The sequence below is a fragment of the Rhea pennata genome, chromosome 2 (assembly GCF_028389875.1).
Source record: "Rhea pennata isolate bPtePen1 chromosome 2, bPtePen1.pri, whole genome shotgun sequence".
Classification (NCBI taxonomy): domain Eukaryota; kingdom Metazoa; phylum Chordata; class Aves; order Rheiformes; family Rheidae; genus Rhea; species Rhea pennata.
The window spans coordinates 5537484-5546461 of NC_084664.1; positions in this window are offsets into that span (position 1 = coordinate 5537484).

The window sequence follows — 8978 nt, forward strand, 5'->3', positions numbered from 1 at the left end:
CATGGTCAGGCAGAACTTGCCGTGGTTCAATTTCTGCACATTGCCTCTTGTCCTGTCCCATGGGACAACTGAAAAGAGGTTGTCCCCTTGACACCCTCCCTTCAGGTACTTCTCCACATTGATAAGATCCCCTCTCAGTCTTCTCTTCCCCAGGCTAAACAGGCCCAGCTTTTGCAGCCGTTCCTTATAGGGCAGGTGCTCCAGCCCTCTGATCATCTTTGCAGCCCTGTGCTGGACTCTGTCCAGTAGCTCCATGTTTCCCTTGTGCTGGGGAGCCCAGAACTGGACACAGCACTCCAGATGAGGTCTCCCCAGGGCTGAGTAGAGGGGCAGGATCACCTCCCTCAACCTGCTGGCAACTCTTCCTAATGCACCCCAGGAGACCATTGGCCTTCCTGGCCACAAGGGCACATTGCTGGCTCATGGTCAACCTGTCATCCACCAGCACTCCCAGGTCCTTCTCTGCAGAGCTGCTCTCCAGCAGGTCAGCCCCCACCTTGTACTGGTGTCTAGGGTTATTTTTCCCTAGGTGCAGGACTCTGCACTTGCCCTTGTTGAACCTCACGAGGTTCCTCTCTGCCCACCTCTCCAGCTTGTCCAGGTCTCTGTGAATGGCAGCACAGCCCTCAGGTGTGTCAGCCACTCCTCCCAGCTTGGTATCATCAGCAAACTTGCTGAGGAGGTGCTCCATCCCCTCATCCAGGTCATTGATGAAGAAGTTGAACAGGATGGGACCCAGCACTGAGCCCTGGGGGACACCACTAGCCACAGGCCTCCAACTAGACTCCATGCCACTGATGATGACCCTCTGAGCTCTGCCTTTCAGCCAGTTCTCAATCCACCTCACTGTCCACTCATCTAACACACTTGCTGAGCTTACCTGTGAGGATGTTGTGGGAGACAGTGTCAAAAGCCTTGCTGAAGTCAAGGTACACAACGTCCACTGCTCTTCTCGTCATCTACCCAGCCAGTCATTCCATCAGAGAAGGCTATCATCAGATTGGTTAAGCAGCATTTCCCCTTGGGGAATCCGTGCTGGCTACTCCTGATCACCTTCTTTTCCTCCATATGTCTGGAGATGAGCACCAGACATCCTTTCAGTGGATAAGCTTTGGCCCTGCAAAGTTATCAAGTATGTGGCCAAGAGAGGACTAGGAGAGAAAGACAAGAATGGTCCCTTGCTGATATGCAGTGTTGATTCATATATGTCTTCACGAGATTTTATTTTTCTGACAAAGCTTTGCGATATCTCTGAGGACTAGTCAATTTTGAATTATCTAGGAGACTCTTGTACTGGAGAAGAAAGAGTTATGTGGAAATCAGGCGTATTGTCAGATCTTACCCATGCACTTGTCTCCAACTGAGACAGTCGCCAGCACCATGCAAGTCTGCAGGACTGTCAGCTCCCATAGCAAGAGTCAGTTCTGCGAAGAAAATGTGGATAGACCAACACTTGATTCCAGTTACGGAGATCCCAGCAGAGAGCAAATTCACCCTGATTCAGCAGCTTCCCAGTAATGCTAACAGCGAGACACCCCTCCTGTGAATAGCTATGCCATTCACATAGGAGGCAAGAGCTGGTTTGGTGGCTTTGGCTCCTGGCCTCACAGTGTATTGACCCAGTTTGCATTTGTGTAAGCTACAGAAGTCACCTGTGCCAGTGAAATTCAGAGGACTTTTTCTAAGAGAAAAAGATGCAATTTCTCAGCAGCTTCATCTACAGTCCCTTGGAGGACACACTATATGCACTGTGGGATCCTGGGCACCTGAAGAGCCAGACCAAGAATATTAGGGATGCACTACTGGTCCCATTTGGACCGTGTTCCTGATCACTTTTCCAAGGAAGGTTCAAAGGAGCAGGAGCAGAAGGAGAAAGGGCTCAGCCCGCTCTGAACTTCAGGGCATGGCCAGGCGATGACCACCACCCCACCACCAGGAAATGGAAGCAAGGCAGATGAGCAATAGATGGCTGATGGCTGCACAACTCACTAGATAGGGAACTATTTAGGGAGGAAAATGAGAGGATCTGCCTTTAAATTACTAGATTGAACCAAGTAATGGCAGAAAGACTGGTTTGGGGATTGCTTTTAAAAGTTTTTTTTCCCTTTTCCATCCAGGCTTGATCAATTCTGTAATATACACATTCATTTACCTCTCCCCCTCCAAATCATCTGCCAGTGAGTGACATTTGAGTGGAGTGGCATCCTAGTGCTATATAAATGAAGCTTTTATGCATTCTTGAAAGTGGTTGTCATCTTTTCAGATTCCTGGAATTCAAGTCTAAGATGCAAAAAAAAATATTTTTTTAAAAAACCTGTAAAACTTTTTTTTCCTAACAGATGCTCTATGCAAATGTTGAAATAAGTGTATTAATATCAAGCTCAGCCATCTGCTTAAATAATTTCTCAGTCCAAAAAAAAAAAAAAAAAAAAAAAAAAAAAAGATTGCATCGAAAGTAACACAGAAAAATAAAGCTGAGTAGCAGGTTTCAGTGGGGTAATGTCCTGTTCAGAGTACATGGACTAATGAATGAAGTAGCTACTGCACGGAGCAGCTCCATGTTCAGACTGATGGTATTCCAACCAAGGGCCAAAGTGCTGCACCTTGCAATACTGTCACTATGAGATCACCTTCTATTGCATTAGTTTTAATTCCTGCAAGACCAAAATGCTGTTCAGCTTTCCAGTGTGTGAAGGGCCTGATCCAGTATCCAGGGAAGAGAAAGACCATGAATACAGCTTGCCATCCCAGCGTCTTGTTAAAGCTGATGGAGAAATATAGGTAGTTTCGGGATGTGAATCATCTGCCTTATTTTAGCCATCTGCTTTGGAATGAGCTGAATCATGCCCTGAACTCTATAAATGATGAAGACGGTGGGGGCTGCTAGCTCAGGGGTAGATGCCAAGCCAGACCCTTCTCCACAGAGTAAGGCTGGACTTTATGTGGATCTCCTCCACTTCAGAATCCTGCGTTCCCACAGGGGGACTTGACTCACTCAAGTGGGGCAGTGTAACGGTGGCTCCATGACCATTTTCTGCCTAAGCCTGCAGGGTCCTCCCAGTCAGCTCCCCACCAGCATCGCGCAGCACCTGGAAGCATGTGAGCCCAACCAACCTGCCTTACAGGAGGAGGTTACAGCATTGCCCACGCAATCAGTGCAAAACAAACCTCCAGCAATGCAAAGGCTCATTAAAAATAATCAGCAACCCTTTCAAAATCCAGGAAGCAGTGCTTTTGAATGGAGCCTGCTTGAATGTAACGAGATTAGAGGGGAGCAGCTGTGTGGAGTCAGCGAGTGGAGCGACGCGGAGCTGCTGGTCCCGCGCAAATGCCTCGCGCTGCACGTCCCCATGGCTAGTGGCTGCTCCCTGCAGAGGACCTCAGTCCCCTCCAGGGTCTCCCTTTCCTTCTCTATAAGGCAGGGGTCTATAAGGCCTTAAATGTGTTGATACCTCTCAATGGGAGGAGCTCTAGGAGAGCTGACTATTACCGATGGCACTGAATTCTCTGACCACTGCTTTCTTGATTTCCATGTGCCTCTCCTACATCCTGGGTTTAACATCAGGTCCAAGCACTTCTTTGGACTCTTACTGATGGCACTGAAGTGCAGGCAGGGAGAAATATATCAGCTGAGGCAAGACAGGGAGTTGAATTGGCTTCCATAAATCCTCTCTCTTCAAACACAGATGGAAGGAACAAGCAAATAAGCAGATTTTCCCTCACCCCCTTCTTCAAAACTTCTCTCCTACAGAAGATTTTTGAGGCTGGATGGTGACCTGGCTCACTCAGAAGCATATGAGCTGGAAGGTCTCACCAAGCCCGGTCTCACCATCCCCGGGAAGGGATGGTGGGATATAGCATTAACTCTTCCTTGGCCAGCACAGACTGTCCAGTCCCCTTGCTATTGCTGCAGACATGCAGCAGGTTACAAAGCCCACAGGAGAAATCCTGCACGTGACACATGCTCCCTCACCAGGACACACCAGGGTGCTTTGGGACAAGCAAATTCTAAGGAGTGAGCCTCAAAAGACAGAGGAAGAGCTATAAGGAAGTCCAAAGCTATTAATAAGGAAAAGTAGGCTTATTTCATTTAGGCAAATTGATCAGCCTGCTCTTAATTCAGTATCATTCTTCATTACAGGGCAATGCTGGAGTCAGCTGAAGTCTCTCCAGGCCTGATTTTGATCCTTTTACATAGTCCTACCTCCAATCCATAACTCCTGATTTAGGGCATGGGTGACTAAGATACACTTCCTAATGCAAAGCAAATCTCAGCTGCTAGATCTACACCAGGCATTTCATTGATGGGTTTTAGTCAAGAGGAGATTTTTTCCAAACATTTCTGGATAGATTAGACGAGGCATTCAGGAGGCTAATGAGGCATTGAGGAACTCCACTGAGCTTGGCTTCTGGGTTGTTTTTCTAGCTTATTTTTGTCTTGGCTCTTGGTTCCAGAAATGTCCATCTACCCTCAAACTACAGTCAGGTCTGCAGGCAAACAGTCCCTTGGCTCACTTTTGGAGAAGGTATTATTTTCCCACAAGGAGGTGATTCTGCGTCCTATGTCTATACCAGATAATGAAATGGGTTTTCTGTGCAGCACAGCTCACATCTGTATCATCACACCCTCTTACTTTCCAAAGCAGGGCTGCTGTATCCTGACTGCCAGTTGGGAATGACCTCAGGAACTGTCTGGGAGAGAATTAATTGGCCTGGGAGAAAACATAGCCATGGATCATGCCATGGATGATCACAGGAGCCCATGCCCAGGCCCTGCTCTTGTTTAGGTTAACAGTCTAGATATAGCTGATGTGTTCTTAAAGCGTAGACTAAAGCCAATAAAAGCCAATATAAATGACTTTTTCAGTACTGTCCTGCATGATGTCACTTCTCAAGGCTAGAAGTGACTTTGCACTCATTCAGTCAAACTTCCAAGCAACCACCATGCCATAATTTCTGTCTAATGGGACAACCTCTTTTAGAAAGATGCCACACCTTGATCAAAGGACCAGATAAGTTGTTTAGTTTTTATCTCATTTCCTCATAAATGGACAGTGAAGTTAAATCTGAAGATACTGATGACCCATTTTGGGGAAGACATGTCTGAAGCTGCATATTAAAGTAGATAAATACAGTATTTTAAAGTCTGGAAGGGTGGGAAACTGGCTCTTTTTGTGAACTGTCATTAATCTACATGATAGGTTCTCCCTTTGGAAAGCTGAAACACCTACTTTATTTTTTGGACCGCTCGCTCCATGGCGCCAACCTCAGATAAGCCATTCTAATGATGTCAGGTATGAGTAAGTGACTTTTAGTTCTTGGGGAAACAGTGTGAGTGAAACACTGTGTTCAGAGCAATATGTCACGAGAAATGAGGCTTGTAGATGAGGAATTTAGCTGACAATGCAGCTGCAGCACCATTTTGCCTTGTGCTGTTGGGAGAAAGAGGTGATCACAGTTATTTATGCTTTTTCCAGTGTGCTGTAGATGTTCTGCATGCAGCAGGAAGCTAAGGGACCTGCCACAACTGCCCCAGAGTTTCTCTTTGAGAACAGCTTCCTTGAACTGTGTCCAATGTGCTTCTGAGGTCCATAGGTCCCATCAGCATGACCATCACTAACTCCAGATCTTAGAGCAGAAGGCCAGGCAGGATCCTGGGTAGACCCTTATGTCACCACCACACAGTGAACCCCACCAAAATGGCAGCAAAGTCCTTCAGACACAGACCAGTCATAACCATGAGTGGAAACATCTTGATCTTCTATCCTTTATCCTCTCCTGCCCCTAACCTGCTCTGTGGGGATTAGACTAGATGATCTCCAGAGGTCCCTTCCAACCTTAACCATTCTGTGATTCTGTGATTCTATCAGCTTTAGTTACTGCTCTTGAGTAAGGTTATTGCCTCTCCACAAAGGCCCCAGTGGACTGGAGCAACACAGCAGCACATAGTCCTGCAGATGATGTCACTCCATGAAGTGCCACATAGCTTGGATTTTCAGAGGGCACTAAAGGAGACAGAGCATCATCCCAGCTAACATTCAGGAGAGTTGGTTTTGGATAGTGTATTAGGGGTCCAGGAACCAGGTCACTTCAGTCACTTCTGCTCCGTCTCTCAGCAAATCATCCATTTATTACCAAAAAGAAATAAAAACAAGGCATGATATTTATTATCCACATCTGGGCTGAGAATCACTCAGTCGGTTTAACTAAGGTCCCACTTTCAAGGGGGAGGTGCCTGCTTCTCTGTCCCAAAGAGAAACAGGGATGACAGCCCTGATAAGGGCCTCAATAAAATGCCTCCAGCTAAGCAGAGTGAATGCAAGTCCTGAGATCCCACCGCCAGACACATGCATGGTGTTCCTGCACTTTTTCTGCCCTGCTAAAAGCCTCGGTCTGTCATCCCTGCATTTCACTACAGAATGCAGCTAAAACCTCTAGCATGAGCCTCGGGGATGAGAAACACTAGAGATCACAGAGGCAAGAGAGCAGCAGCGAGCAGCTTTTGTTTACTGCAAGCCAAGCACAGGGAATGGAAAAAAAAATTAAGCTTTCCTGCTCTACGATTTCTTTTTATTAAGATAAAATAAAGTAAGCCCCTCCCTCAGAATACATAGAAGAATCTCCTACTCTATCTTCAGAGGAGAAGAGCATCAATGCTTCTCCCTCTGGGTATATCTCAATGCAGGTGACCACAGTTGGCTTTCTTTAAAACCACCCCTATGATTTTCCTTGCAGTCAGAATCCCTCTTCTCAACCTGTCCTTTTTCTCATTTATCCTAGCATGGACAAGAGTGATTCCTCATGGCATAACGGCGTTACCCAGGAGGCTCAGCTTCCGTCTGCAAGTGCAGCACGGGAATTTTCCCTTGTGCATCTAACCACAGTCTCAGAGGTGGCGAGCAGCTAGTCCAAATCACTCTGGTCTGAGACCTAACCAGCTTTAATCAAATACTAAATAAGCAGATCATTCCTGGGTTTCTCATTCAGGGCTTTCTTCATGTCCGGTCTTCCTCTTCCCTTGAGAAGGGAAAGAAGATAAGTAAAAGCTCAAACCAAATACCTCAAATACCAAAACAGGCTCCTTTAGGGTGAGATGCTTCCCAGCTGCCTGAGGAGGGAGGGATACTTCAGTGCTTTTCAAACCCATGCACTGGGAGGCTCAAAAAGTTGGGGAAAGCTATGAATCACCAGCAATGGGAATGTTGAGCAAAAGACCAGCCAGGTACCTGGAAGGTCGAAGGCAGGGAAGAGTTGGTAGCCTTCCTGGCCAAATCTGTCACACTTGTCCCCAGCTCCAGCCTGAGCTACCTGTAGCTGCAAGTTCTCACTGTGAAGCTGATGCCCATCACAGTGCTCCGCGGCTGCTCAACAGGTTTCTGGAGCCTTTACCACATCACTGTTATGAGTCTTCTTGACTCCTTTTTTATAGAGCAAACACAAGGATTGTCAGGCTGGAAGCAGTAAAGCATGTCTGGCAGTAACAGTACTAAATAACTCCTCTAATATTAACAGCAGGTGATAGATTTTTGGTTGCTATGTTGCTTTTCCTTATCACCATTCCCCCCCCCCCCTTTATCAGTATGGCTCTGATGATGTTAATTATTGTTTTGTTAAAAAAATAAATAAAGCAAAATTAAAAAGCTCAGTTTGTGTGATCCGTGCATACAAAAATAGCAAAGGGAGCCTTGAACAGAAGCTGCATTATGTTTAGAGCAGTTTCCGTTTGCTAGGCGTGACGTGACGTTCCTTTCCAAGCCTCAGTGTTTTAGAAAGCATGCATCGTTCCTGCAGACACTCAAGCAGTCAGGGCCAGAAACCTGACAGCTCTGCGAGGGTCCGAACAAGGTCCTGTGCAAAGCCTGCAGGCTGCAGGGCATGGCATGATGCACAAGCCCATTTACATTTGCAGGCTAAGAATTGTGGTGGAATTGAGGCTATTACTGTCCCTCACTTTGCACAAGGGCAGGATAACGGTTAAACACCAGGAGAGGTGAGTCAGAAGAATTAAAATTTCACAGATGGTACTGGGTCCAGAGGGATTAACTACAAGAGCTCACCCATCAGCCTGCACAGGGAGTTGTCTGGAGAAAGTATATTTTTTGCAGTTCAGCTCTCTAAATCAGAATGCAGGTGAGATGGGTTCTCCTACTGCCTCAGCTTTAGCCTCTTGGGGTGTCCTTTGACTCAGGCTTCCAAAGCTTTTTAGAGAAGTGCACAGAAACCGGTGCAAGGAGACCTACACAGCAAAATATCTCATCAGAGCTCTCGACATCTGAGCACATGAAGTATTAGGACGTTCCCTAGCATTTGGGCGCATAAATATTAAATAAGCTGCAGTGAGGAGGAGAGCTGTTGCGCCATTGGCACCGTGGGGCGAGGAGCTAGAATCAGGCCTTTGACTGCATATATCCTAATATAGCCTTGTGCCAGGCAAGAAATTATCAGCAGGCTTGAATAGCAGCACCAAGCGCTCCTCAGGGGGTTTTCTGCTTTCATACGGCAGCTCTTTGACAGAGGCAGCTCCTGAGGTTTCTTTATTGCTGTCCAGACCAAGACTCTTAGCAAATCCCACGTAGCTAATTATACTCCATTCCAACGCTTCATAGCCTTTGGTTAAGTTTCTTATGTTAATCAGCAGTGCCCAAAGGGTATGCAAGCATCTCCATGGTATTTTGCTCTCCCTTCACAAGATGGATACAAAGACAGCCACCAGGAGCTCTCCTCTATGTCTCAGAGAGCCAGGAGAAGCAAGCATGCTCCACCACACAGCTGAGTTTGCAACAGTCTTTTTTGTGGCATCAAACGCAACCAGGTTGGCAGGTTAGAAAGTGTTCGTTGTCAAGACCTTAAATGCAAGAAGTAACCTTGCAGAAGGGTTATGGTGTGTGTGGTCAGTCACAGAATGAATGAACATCCCTTCTTCTCGGGTCATGTTTCTGCCTGTTTTCTCTGTGACATTGGCATGCACAGCGTTTCCC